Source organism: Belonocnema kinseyi, chromosome 2 (assembly GCF_010883055.1).
Source record: "Belonocnema kinseyi isolate 2016_QV_RU_SX_M_011 chromosome 2, B_treatae_v1, whole genome shotgun sequence".
Taxonomy (NCBI): domain Eukaryota; kingdom Metazoa; phylum Arthropoda; class Insecta; order Hymenoptera; family Cynipidae; genus Belonocnema; species Belonocnema kinseyi.
Genome location: NC_046658.1, coordinates 134,663,702 through 134,678,146, shown reverse-complemented (window position 1 = coordinate 134,678,146; position 14,445 = coordinate 134,663,702).

The window sequence follows — 14,445 nt, the reverse complement described above, 5'->3', positions numbered from 1 at the left end:
TTCTGAATTTTTCAAAAAAAAAATTCTAAAATCGGTGCATAATTGCGTTCTAAATGTCATTTTGAACCTCGTTTTCCGATTTCACCCCACTGTGCGCCGCCACCCTTTTCTCGAAGGTTTAAAGAACAAAACAATTTTTTTTCATAAAATTAGCTTTAAAAAAGCAAAAAATTTGGCCTATTCCATTTTTCAATTATCTTTGGTGGCGGCGCTAAGTGAACGGACCTGCTGCTGGCTTCAGATAAAAACAGAAGATAAACTTTGCATCGCTTTCCGATAAAAAATTCGCTACAACACAAATTAACTTTACAGGATAAACTTCAACCAAATATCGGTTAAACTTTCTTTTGTTTTTCCATGACAACACATGTGTTTTGATGAACGCGAAGTTGTCTGATTAAAACGTTATCCCTCTAAAAATTTTCTTGCAAAAAATGTCATCATTACTCTATTATGTGTTGAAGTAAAGCTGTCAGCACCACGTATAAAAAAATGAAGATCCGACAATTCGGCAATAATGCATTAAATGAGCCCGAAATGAGCCCTTAATTCTGAGATAGAAGACTTCATGATTTTATGACCTGGTGCTGTCAGGTTTACATAGCTAAAGTTTTACATGAATAGATGAAAAATAGTGTGAGATAGAGAAGAGAGAATTGAAAAAGATAGACGTTAATATGTGCAATATTAAATAAAATAGAGAAGAGCAGGTTCAAAAGAAAAAGTTAGAGTTAAGTTTAACCTAGAGATAGGACAATATTCAGATGGATAGATAAATCATAGCATGAGATGGAGAAGAGATAGATAGGAGAAATGAAATTGATGAATAGATAGAAAAAGCTAGATGTTGATAGATATAGTATAGGATATGATAGAGAAGAGGAGATTGAAAAAGGTAGACGTGATTGATAAAAAGGTATAGGCGTGAAGAGATAAAGGATAGGATGTGATAGCGAAGAGGTTATTAAAAAGGTTGACATGAATTTATATTGAAAAAGATAGAGTTTAATAGATGTAGGAGACAATGATACAAGGAAAAGAACATAGCAAAAGATAAACGTCAATTTAAATTAGCAAAGAGATAGAAAAAGATTGACATGGATAGACAAAGGATAAGATGGGGTAGAGAAGAGGGTATTCAAAAGACAAAAGTGAATTTAGATTAAAAAGGCGAAAGAAAAAGATAGACGTTAATAGATGTGAGGTACATGGAGATAGAAAAGAAGATATTAAAACAAACGACGTGAATTTGAATCGACAGAGCGATAGAAAATGATTGAAGTAAATAAACAAAGGTTAGGATGAGATAAAGCAGATGGTATTGAAAATATAAACGTGAAAGTAAATTGATAAATAGATACAAATAGATTAGCATTCATAGATATAGGATAAGAGAGCCGGCAATATAGATCAACAGAGAGATAGAAAATTTTTCAAGTAGATGGATAAATGATAGAATAAAATAAAAAACAGGGGATTGATAAAGATACACGAAAATTAGGATTGGAGGGGAAATAGTAAAAGATTGATTTGGATAGATTCAAGAAGATATATGCGGGAGAAGAAGGGTTTGAAAAAGGTAGTCCTAAATTAAGATAAAAAAAGAGATGGGAAAAGACAGATATTAATAGATGTAGTATAGAGTGAGATAGTTCAGAAGAGATTCAAAAAGATGCATTGTATTAACAAAGAAAAAAAATTTTATATGAATAGATGAAGGATGGTATGTAATGGAGAAGAGAGGATTAGAAAAGATAGAGGTGCATTTTGAATGCTTAAGAGATAGAAAAAGATATATGTTCTTAATAAAGTGTCAGATAAGATGAATGAGAGAGGATTCAAAAGAATAGACATCAATGGGCGTAGGATAGGATGGGTTAGGATGAGGAAATTAAAATGGAATGACGGACATTTAGATTGATAGACAGAAAAATATTGACGCGAACAGATAAAGGATAGGATGAGATAAAGAAGAAGATATTAAAAATATATAAACCTGATTGTCCATTAAAAAATTAAGAGGAAAAATGAGTGTCGAGAGATGTATGATACATTCAGCTAGGGAGGAACATATTGAAAAAAATAAAGGTAAATCTGGAATAACGAAGAGATAGAAAAAGCTAGACGTTGATAAATGTAGTATAGAATCAGATAGAAAAAAGGAGATTGAAAAAGAGAGAAAGCAGCTTAGATTAATATAGATAGAAAAAGATTCACGAGCATAAATAATAGATAGAGTGAGAGTCAGGAGAGGACTAAAAAAGTTAATTAAGATTAATAAAAAAATAAAAAAATATTACATGGATACATAAATGATGAGAAGAGATAGAGAAGAGGGTATTAATATTTTTAAATCTGGATAAGAATTTAATTTGGCGAAGAGATTGGAAAATCTAGACGTTGATAGATGTATTGTAGGATGAGATAGAAAAGAAATAAAGAAAAATTCATATATGTTGAAAACGACATAATAGAGAAGAGGAACTTGAAAAAAATACATCAGGATATAGATTTTCTGAGAGCTAGTAAAATATTAAAGTAGATAGATACATGATTGTATAAGATAGAAGAGAGAGTATTAAAAAGGATAGACACAAACTCAGATTGGTAGAAAGATAGCAAAATATTAAAGTGGATATGTGAAGGATAAGCTGATATATAAATGAGTATTGTAAAGCTAAACGTGCATTTACTTGCATTGAGATCGACAAAGAGAAAAAGATGAAAGAAAATTTAGATTGGTACAGATATTAAAAAATTTATGTTGATAGATGTGAGATAAGATGAGACAGGGAAAAGGGGATTGAAAAGGAAATAACTGACTTTATATTAGAAAGGAGATAGAGAAGGGTGGAGATTTATAGATGTGGCAAGGGATAAGATAGTGCAAAGGATATTGAAAAAGAATATACGGGATTTAACGGGATAGAAAAAATTATTGTTGATAAACAGAGGATACAATGAAAATGATAAAACTGAATTTAATTAGTAAGGAGATAGAGAAAGGTAGAGATTTACAGATTTGGTAAAAGATAATGTAGTGCTTCAAGGGATTAAAAAAGATATAGGGGATTAAACGAGATAGAACAGGATTAACGTGGATAGGCAGAGGATATGATGAGATAAAGAGGTGGGTACACAGAGAGTGTGAAAGTTTGACTTGGATAGCTGAAGAATAGGATAAGATAAAAAGGCGGGGATTGAAAAGGATGTACGCGAATTAAGATTGGCAGAAAAAATAGTAAAATGAGTATGAGATCGTGTAACCGGAGATCAAAAACGATATACGGGATTAAACGAGATTGAAACAGATTAAAGTGGATAGACGGAGGACAGAATTAAATAGAGAAGTGGATATTAATAAATATAAACGTGAATTTGGATCGATATGAGATCGCAAAAGAAAGACTAAAATTCAACTTGACAGAGAGATAATATAAGATTCACTTGGAGAAATGAAGAATAGGATGAGACAAAAAATCGGGCTTTGGAAAGGATAGACATTGATACACGTAGGATAGGATAACATAAAGAAAAGGAGATTTAAAGGATGAAGAAGAGGGGATTAAAAAAGCTACACGAAAATCCGAAAAAGGGTTTCAAGTTAATCCCTCTTTTAGACTTAATAGTGGGCAAAAAGAGATTTACCTGCCACTTGGGAGGACTTGTAGAGGACCTAAGTCGAAAAATAAAAACAAATAAAACACAAATAAATAAATAAACACAAATAAAGCAAAAACAATAATTATTAACACATTATTAACACACCAACGCTTAGAAAAATGCTCTCAAGAAAAAATACTACGCAAAATAAACCTTGTGTGAAATTCGATGTGACATAGTAGAACGAAGAAAAAATCAATCATGATATGAATAGAATTTATTTGTTTACACGATAAGCGGATACTTCAAGATTTTTATAAAACCTTTGAATAGATTAATGGTAAATTGAGAGTTTCTTGTGCGAAAGACTCTAAATGGTGAGAAATATCCCACCTCATGCGTCCTTTGTGTGATTTGTGAAATATGTCTCTCAACTTTATTACATTTCCAGATGAGTAATGTAATGCATTAGACTCTGTACCTGAAAATAGTAGGAGATACGAGGTCATCCACAAACTACGGGAACATTTTTTCCTGACATTTGTTACGGTCAACATTATTTTTGATTATAAACTTTTATTATTTGGGTCAAAATTTTATAATTTTGTTAGAAATTCAACAATTTTAGAAAAAAAAGTTATTCGCTTTGGTTGAGAGCTGAGTTCCTATTTTTATATTCAACATAAAAGTTCATTTACATTCAGAAACTTGCATTTTTAAACCGAAATAAATTAAGTTTTTACCAAAAGAGAACAATTTTTAAACCAAAAAAAAACTGATTTTCAAATCAAAAAGATCAAATGAAATTTATTTGATTTAAATACAGCATTGAATTGGTTAAATCAAATTTTTCTTGAATTAAACAAATTCTATCTTTGGTTCAAGTTAAAAAAAAAACATTGTTCTGACAGTAAATTGATCAATATTTAACCAAAGTAATACATTCTTTTTAATCAAATAGCTTTTCTGTTTAGTTGAAAATTTTATTATCGTGTTGACAATTTTTCTTCTAGATGAAATTGCAACTGTTAAGTTTTTCGTTCAAAATTCTGTTCTGCGTTGAAAATGTAACTAATTGCTTAAAATTTAAATTTATTCGTTCAAGATTCGGTTTTTTTATGGAAATTAATTTTTGACCTGAACTGTTAACTACGAGATTTGGTGATTATTTTGCAGTATTCAACTATTTGGTTAAAATGTATTTTTTTTATACAAAAAAATCTTTTTCGTTGATAATAGATCTTCTTGGTTGGAACTTAAACTTTTTGATTTTTTATTGAGAAGCGAACTTTTCTCTAACTAGCTAAATTTTCAACCACGAGTATGAATTTCCCAAAAAAATTATATATTGAATAATTGAACCAAAAGAGATTTCGATTTTAAATCATAATAAAATATAATTTAACCGAAAAAGAAAATTTTCAGGAAAGTAGTTGAATTTGTAAACAACAGATTAGCAAAAAATAGTTGCTCAAAGAATATACTTCTTTGTTAAATATTCGAATATTTTTTCAAAATTTATTATTTTTACCTGAAATTTTAACTTTTCTATTTTTGGTAAAAATTTTCTACTCGACATTCAACTATTGGGTGGAAATGTGTTTGGCTTTAAGAAAAAATTAAATTACTTGGTAAAAATGTAACTATTTTATTATATATTCCTATTTTTTGTTAAAAGTTACATTTGAATTGAAAAACTTACTGTTTTATTCTTGTTGAAAACATACCATTTTTTTGGCTGGAAATGTATTTTTACAATTAAAGAGAATAAATTACAATAAATTAAAATAAGTGTTAGGAAAAAACTTGTAGTTCTTAGTAAAATTATTTTCGTTGTTCCTCATAGTTCTTTGTAGAAATTGTGAAAAAATAATTCTACTCGAAACTAAAAATTTTGCTACGATTCGAAAAAGTTTACAAAATTTCACGACTTATTACAAACTTTTACAACAACAAAAAAACTCTTTTCATATTTTTATACTTTATTCCAATTTATTTTATTTTATTTCAAAAATAAATTTTAATCAAGATTGAAATATTTTCATTAAGTTAAATTATTTTAAGATCGGGTTTAAGAGATCGTATTTCTGCTGCACTTTCATCTAAGTTCTTTCGATCTATTTTTTGTAGTCAAAATTTTCTTTTTGATATGTAACTTTTGGGTTGAAATTTTTTTGCTGTTTTAAAAGAGAAAATTTAATTCCTTGGTTGAAAATGAAACTTCTTTTTCTTTTCATGATTCATTATTTTAGGTAAAAATGTAACTATTTTATTGTATATTCCTATTTCTTGTTAAAAGTTACATTTAAATTGAAAGTGAAACTGTTTCATTCTAGTTGAAAACTGATCATTTTTCTTAGTGAAAATGTATTTTTACAATTAAATACAATAAATTACAATAAATAACAACAATTGTTAGAGAAAAACTTGAAGTTTTTAGAAAAATTATTTTGTTGTTTTCTATAGTTTTTTGAAACTATGGTAAAGATTGTAAAAAAATTAAAAATAGTTCTGCTATAAACTAGAAATTTTTCTAGGATTCGAAAAAGTTTACAAAATTTTACCACTTATTACAAACTTTTATAAAAAAAACAAAAAAAATTTTATATTTTTATACTTTATTGCAATTTCTTTTATTTTAAAAATATATTTTAGTCAAGATTAGTTGCAAATTACACTATTTTGTTAAAGATTGCTATGTTCTGTTGAAAATGTAATATTTCTACTCCAAATTTTTGGTAAACTTTCATCTAAGTTGTCTTGATTTATTTTTTTGTAGTCAAAATTTTCTTTTTAATATTAACTATTGGGTTGAAATTTCCGTTGTTTTGAGAGAAAATTTAATCACTTGGTTTGAAATTAAACTTCTTTGTTTAGAATTATTTCTTTTAAATAATATGCATTTTAGTTAAAATGTAACTATTTTATTGTATGTTCCTATTTTTTGTTAAAAATCACATTTGAATTAAAAATTCAATTGTTTCTTCCTAGTTAAAAACTCATCATCTTTTTGCTGGAAATGTATTTTTACAATTGAATACGATAAATTACAATAAATACGAATAAGTGGTATGAAAAAAGCTTGTAGTTTACAGTAAACATATTTTTGTAGTTTTCGATTGTTTTTTGAAACAATGGTAAAGATTGTAAAAAAATTAAAAATAATGCTACTAGAAACTAGAAATTTTGCTAGGATTCGAAAAAGTTGACAAAATATTACCATTTATTACAAATTTTTATTAAAAACAACAACAAAAAACAATTTTCATATTTTTATACTTTATTGCAATTTATTTTATTTAATTCTAAAAATATATTTCAGTCAAGATTGGTTAAAAAATAGTTTAAATTTGAAATTAATTTAAAGCTATTTAACAAATTAAATTATTGTAACATTAGTATTAAGGGAACGAATTTCGGCTGAAATTTCATCTAAGGTCTTTCGATTTATTTTTATTTAGTCACAATTTTCTTTTGGATATTCAACTATTGGGTTAAAATTTTTGCTGTTTTGATAGAAAAATTAATTATTTAATTCAAAATTACACCTCTTTCTAAAAAATGAGTTTTTTTTAATGATCTAAAATTCTAGTTAAAAATGTAACTGATTTATTATATATTCATCTTTTTTGTTGAAAGTGAAATTTTGTTTGAAAATTTAACTCTGATTCTACTTAAAAACTCATCATTTACGACGAATTTTAAATTTTTACAAAAAAAAAAAACATTTTTATATTATTATTCCTTATTGCAATATATTTTATATTATTTTTTAAAAAGATTTTAGTCGAGGTTGGTTTAAAATTTCACTATTATTTTTAAATTGATCTATTCTTTTCAAAATGTACAATTTCTACTTAAAATGTATATTTTAAGAGTTTAAAATTTTAATTTATTAACAAATTTTCAACAAATTAAATTATTTAAACATTGGTTTTAAGAGATCGAATTTCTGCTCAACTTTCATCTCAGTTCTTTCGATTAATTTTTTTAGTAACAATTTTCTTGCGTACGATCTTAGTTTTCGTGTGCCATTCATACATACGACTGCAAAGAAAAAAATGAATAATTAAGATCCGAAAAAAATTTAATTATGGATAGTTAAATATTCTAGTAAATAAATGGTGTAATAATGCCAACAATAATAATAATTATAATAACAGACTATGCGGTTCCGGCGGTGAGGCGCTCGGACTTCACGTTAGAGATCCGGGGTTCGATCCCTGAACCATCACTTCTGATGGTTCGGATTCAACCTAAAGAAAAAATATCTCCCCATCGCATGCCTTCAATATACTAGGCTATAACTATCCTGATCTTCAAAGAAAAATAAACTTCTTCAATTCTTTCAATAAAGAATAAAAAAGATTAAAATTATTATACGTAACCTATATAGTTAAGGAATACAATTACATTATTTATGTACCATTTTTAATATATAATAACACAATATCCATTAAATATATCAATAAATAATCTATGATTGTTATCCTAAATAAAAAAATTTGCTCGCTACGCGGTCACATGCTCATCGCGCGCGGCTCGCTTCGCTCGCAAGTTTGAGCGCGCCTATGGCGCGCAAGTGTTGGTTCTCGCGCTTCGCGCTTGATTTTGTATTTATCTCGCGCTTCGCGCTCGATTATGTATTTACCTCGCGCTACGTGCTCGGTCTTTATATTTTCGCACATTCTTGCGTAAACATTTTAAAATTAAGACTCAAAACATCCACCACTGTAATTTTGCGATTTTGAACTCTCTTTTGTTAAAGCTCTTTTGGCTTTAAGAAACACATTTCCATCACGTATCTCGTGCTTCGCACTCGATTTTGTCCAACCTGTCAACTTTTCTACATTGTGCACAATACTTTTATATCAATTATAATACATTTTTTATGTAACTCTGCCTGGGATTACTTATTAAAAAATTGCAAAATAAAAAGCAAATTGTATTTATCATGATTACTTTTGTATTTGTTTATTATTTTGCTTTAAATTGTGTTCTAAGCTGCTCTGAAACATGTATCATTTCAATAAATGTATATCATTACAATTCATAATATACATAAAAATTGAATCATACTAATTCTTATTTTCAAGTTTTTATAATTTTTTTTTAATGTTGTTTTTTACGATTAAATAAAAACTACTGCGCATCTACATATAGTCTGATAGAGGAACCTATATAGGGTCCTATATAAGAGCCTATGTCCTCTTTCGTCTTGCCTGTGTTTTTTCCAAAAATCTAATTTTTTTATTTTTAATCTTATTATTTACGAAAAAAAACCTACTCGTCCTATCGAAAAATGATTGATAATAAATTGATAGATCTTTTTAGGTGAACAACTTTTGTCTTTTAATTTTAGTGTATATCTTGTGTCGTTTTTTAAAAAAAATTTAACATTTTTATTTTGAATGTTATTTTTTACGCCTGAAGCAAAAACTACGTGTCCTATCAAAAATTATAGCTTTTTTTTAGATGAACAAGTTTTGTCTCATTTTTTTCGTAACTTGTGTCGAATTATGAATGAGTATTTTTTTTCAGTGCGTGCAATTTAAGCTTTTTCATTTTTTTCGTATCTTGCATAGTTTAAATAAAAAATCGAATTTGTGGAGTTTTTGTTCATTTTAGTTTTTTTTTTTATTTTGAAAATGCCCTAACTCTGATAATTTTCTATTTATAGAAAAAAGTCATTAGGATAAATAGTTTGAATTTTTGAGTACTATGAATAGCCGTACATAGAATTTTTAAATCTTGAAAAAATGTGTCAAAAATTTTTGGTACGATCAAATGTGAAATTTTCAACTTTTCGACCAAATTGAAAAAATTGTTCTCATGATCTTGTAGGGATTTTAAAAAGCAACGTTTTCTTATTTCGACTTTTTTTCGTATCACGCGTTGTTTAGCTTAAAATGTTCATTTTAATAAGTTTTTTGGAGTTTTTAAAATGCTCTAACTCTGGTAATTTTTGATTTTTCAAAAAAAGTCATCAACGTAAATTTTTCATTAACTGTACAGAGAATTTTGAAATTTTAAAAAAAGTGGTATAAAAAATATTCAAAATGTGCCCACTTTTTGAATTTTCATCCAAAATGGGTCGCTAACGAACTTGACCATTAGTTTAGGACACTAAACGATTGAGCCAAAGAACAATCTAATAGATTAATTTTTTCTAAATTTATCGTGTTCACAGACAGACAGACAGAGTTACAGAAACATTCGTAAAAATTTGTTTTTCGGTTTCAGAGGGTCTCAAAAGGTTGACATTTTACAAAAACGGGGGGGGGGGGGCAAATTTTACACAAATCTAATACCTTCTCTGATGAGAATGTAAAAATAGAAGTTTTGGAAATTTTAATTTTAATTCGTAATTTTGATACTGCTTCAAGGACGTATTCGCGATCGAAACTTTATACATAGTTTCAGAGTCTGTAGATATCAGTGCAGTTATCATTGTCGCGATTAAGCTCATGATATTTGGATGCTTGCTGTGATTCCGGTCGTTGGCGTAACGCGACCAATAAATCTACCAAAACATTATCACCAACATAATGCGCCGGATATCGTTGAAACATTCATCCGCAGCTTCTACTGATTAAATCCCAGACAAAGAAGGGAATCCTCTTCTGACAGGAATTAGAAATTGCATCCACATTTATATTTCCAATAATATTAGTTTAAATAATATTAATTTAGTAATTAAACAAAGGAACTCAACCGAAATTTATTTCCTTCGACCACATTGAAATCTTCTGCTTTTCTCTCATTTCCTCCTTGATCGTGGATGGAAGGAAATTAATAGAGTAACTATCCATTGGAATAATTTTTAATCTTCCGGATTGAAATTGAAAAAAAATTGATCGATTTCCTAACATGAGAAAAGGTCTTATTTGATATTAGTTTTTTTTTAACTTTGTGATTTCGTAGGTCGTTTATTATTTTCTACATCTGGCCAACAACCTAACATCTCTCTAGTCATCAATTACGTCTATCCTTTTCAATCATAATCCTTTTCCACTTAAATCCTTTTCTACAATTTTGTAATTTTTTTCAGTCCTTTTCTAATCTTATTCTATTTTTTGGATACACACAAAAAGTAATGATTCAGTTTTGTTTAAGGTCATTTTATGAACAAATGATTTTGAACTTCAGTTATGTTCGCTTCATCGATGAATTTAAACACAATTGAATTATTTTTGATATTCCTATTACTCAATATTAAACGATTGTTTCAGTTTCGTTTCAACACATTTTGACGCTGTTTTTTGGTTTAAAATAAAACTTTTTTTCTGCATGGGCGGAGGATAATCTTGGGTACAAAACAAGGATTAGAAAAGATAAGGTATATATGAACACTAGAATAAGGCTTATGAGGCTTATGGGGCGAAATTAGAAAGAAAAAATACTAAAGACATGTGGCAATTATTGCCAGCTTGGTTTTCTTGTCAAAATTGTTTATAATAATTGTTTATTCACTTCCAATTTTTTAATTTTATTTCAGCAAAATTTCCTTTTCGTTTTGAACTTGATCCTTTTTCAGGATGCAATATGTGAGCTAGAATTTTCATAAACACAAACTGATCATTTTTTAATTTTATAATTATCAGAATTCAACAAGGGAACTGAAAAATAATGTTCACTAGAGCTGTATCTCTATTTTTTGATCATCAGAAAAACTTATATTTCAGATAAGTCATAAAAAATCTGTTACAGCAGAGCCAAAATTTGCACAATAGGGTTGCCAAAATTTTTTTCTCTCGAATTTTTATAAATACCGGCAGAAAATTTGTTCGAATCCACAAAATATAAATCCAATCTTTTTCTTTCAAAAAATGATATTTCGAGATGCCTAAGCTCCATGAAATTTAACACATACTTTCGATAAGACAAAAATAGGTTTTTGTACATTTAATTCAGAATCCTCAAAATTATCTGAGTCAGGTTAAAAATCAATATTTATCTTCAGAATTAGCCATAGAATACAAATAAGATGTAACTTTTCAAATATCACCCTAATAAGTTTGTTTTATAGGGTCCCAAAGAAAATGAAAAAATGGGTTTTGCGAGATTTTGGTGCTAATTATATTTTCTGCGGTTCTTTCAGGAAAAATTTTTCGTTATACATGAAGTACCACTTTATACTGATAATCAGAAGTTTACATTAATTGTGTAAACGATTTTTTCTTGTTGTTTCTATTTTTGTTTCTAGTAATAATTAATTCAAACTAACAAAATAATTAATTCAACAATTTTTTATCATTTTTAATAATATTCTCTTTGCTTAATATTGAATATTGCGTTTCTTTCATTTTTAACTTTTTGTTTTTTTTTCATGAGGAGTGACTTAATCGTTAATTTAATTTAGGAAAAGTAATTTTTTTTAACAAATTATTGTTGTTTATGATTAGCTTCATTTATATCAATGCATAATAGTTTCCTTTCTTTTTTGAAAATTTAAATTTTCTTTCCTTCTTTCAATTAGCGAGGTTAAAATTAATGAAATTTGCAAAAAAAGTTGTTTTAACATTTTAATATTGTTTATAACTATCTTCTCTTGGATAAGTGCTAGAAAGTTTCGGTTTTTTAAAAAATGTTCAACATTTGACAAATTTTTCATTAGAGGAAGATAGTTTAATCATTTTAACAATAATTATGTTTTAACCATTTATTATATTCAAGAATTTCAACCAAAATGATTGTTTATACAATTTGTTATTATTGTTAACGATATTCTTTCAGAATAATTCTAGAAAATTGCGGTTTGTAAAAGAAATTTAATTTTTGTCAAATTTAAAAATAAAAGAGTTCAATAATTTATTATATTCAAGAAAAAGAATTGCTTAAACAATTCATTATTGTTATTAACTATGTTTCAATTAAACAGTAGGAAAAAGATGCGATTTTTTTTGAAAATTCTGGATTTTTGTGCAATATTTAATGGCGGTGAAAAAATAGTTAATTTAAGCTAACTAAAATAATTGTTTCAACAATTTATTATCATTTTTAATAATATTCTCTCAGAATAATTCTAAAAAATTTCGGTTTAAAAAGAAGCTCTTCTTTCACATTTTTAATCAAAATCAGTTTAATCAATTATTATAGACAATAAAATTAATTTTGTCAAACATTTATTATTATTAGTAATAATATTTCATTTAGATAATGCTTGAAAGGTGAGGTTTGTAAAAAAAATTTCTGGATTTTTGTCCAATTTTCAATTGAAGTAAAGTTATCAATAGTTTAAGCTAACAAAAATAATTGTTTAAATAATTTAATATCCTTGTTAATAATATTATCTTTCCTTAATGGTAGTACGTTGCGCCTATACGTGAAATTTCCAACAGTTTTTCTGTTTTTCGTTAAGTTACTTAATAATTAATTAGATTTATTAACAATCATTTTTTTAACAAATAATGGTTGTTTATGATTCTCTTCACCTACATAAATGCATAGTTATTAGTTTTTTTTTTATTTAAACATTTCTGTCCTTTTTTCCAATAGTGAGGTAAAAATTAATGAACGTTTACACAAAAATTTGTTTGAACAATGTATTATTGTTTATAACTATCTTCTCTCAGATAAGTGATATGAAGTTGCGGTTAATTAAAAATTTCAACTTTTTGTCAAATTTTCAATTAAAGGAAGGTAATAGTTCCATCATTTGAAAAAATTGAGTGTTTGAACAATTTATTATTATTGCTAATGATACTCTCTCAAAATAATGCTATAAAATTGTGGTTTCAAAAAATATTTGCTATTTGTCCAATTTTCAATTGAAACATTCTTATCATTTATGATTGAGAAAGTATTCGAACTGTCGGAAATTTGATATCACAGTTTTTTAACGGATCTCCACGTTTCGAGACCACCTGAATCAGAAAATAAGGTTTTTACGATGGCTTACGATTCTGTCTGTCCGTCCGGCCGTCCGTAAACACGATAACTCTCGAAAATATAAACGGATCAAATCCATCTTTGGCACGCTTTTTTAAGGTCCTAAAAGGAAGGATTAGTTCGTTAACCAGTCATTTTTGATGAAAATTCAAAATGTGAGCGAATTTTGAAAATTTTGGAGACCACTTTTTTCTGAATTTGAAAATTCTATGTACGCAAATTTATAGTATTGAACTGAACAAACAATTTATCATAATAACTTTTTTCGATTAAAAGAAAATTCTCAGAGTTATAGAGTTATTTCAAAATTTTGTAAAACAACCGAAATTTAGAATTTTAACCAAACAACGCAAGATATGAAAAAATGTTAAGAGATGAAAAACATTGCTTTTTTTAAATACCTATTAGACTGTCATGACAAATTTTTGGATTTCCTTAGAAAATCCAAAATTTTGATAGCCCAAAATTTAATGAAAAATCGAAAAATTCTATTTTGTGTCAAACTATGCAGAATACGAAAAAAGATGAATAAACGAAAATTTACCCCCCCCCCCCCAAAGATATACAAATTAATTAATAATCACTTCTTGATTAGAGGCGTACTTTTTGATTTATTCGTGAAAAATAACATTGAAAATAAAAACATCAAATAAATAAAAAATTTATGGAAAACCCCCTCAAGTTAAGAACGAAAGTTATTCAACTAAAATTGTACGCCTAAAACATATCTAAAAATTACATTTAAAATAAAAATAAACAATTTGTGGGAAACGACGAAAGGTACGAAAACGAATTGTTAGACAAGATTTTTTTTTAATTTTGAGCACCATAGCCTCGTAAGCTTTCATTTCATTTCATTTCTGTAATCGGAAGCTCAAACATTTTTATTTTATCAGTTTTTAGAGAGAAAAAAGTTAATAAGTGATATTCAATCGCAGTTAACCTCTATTT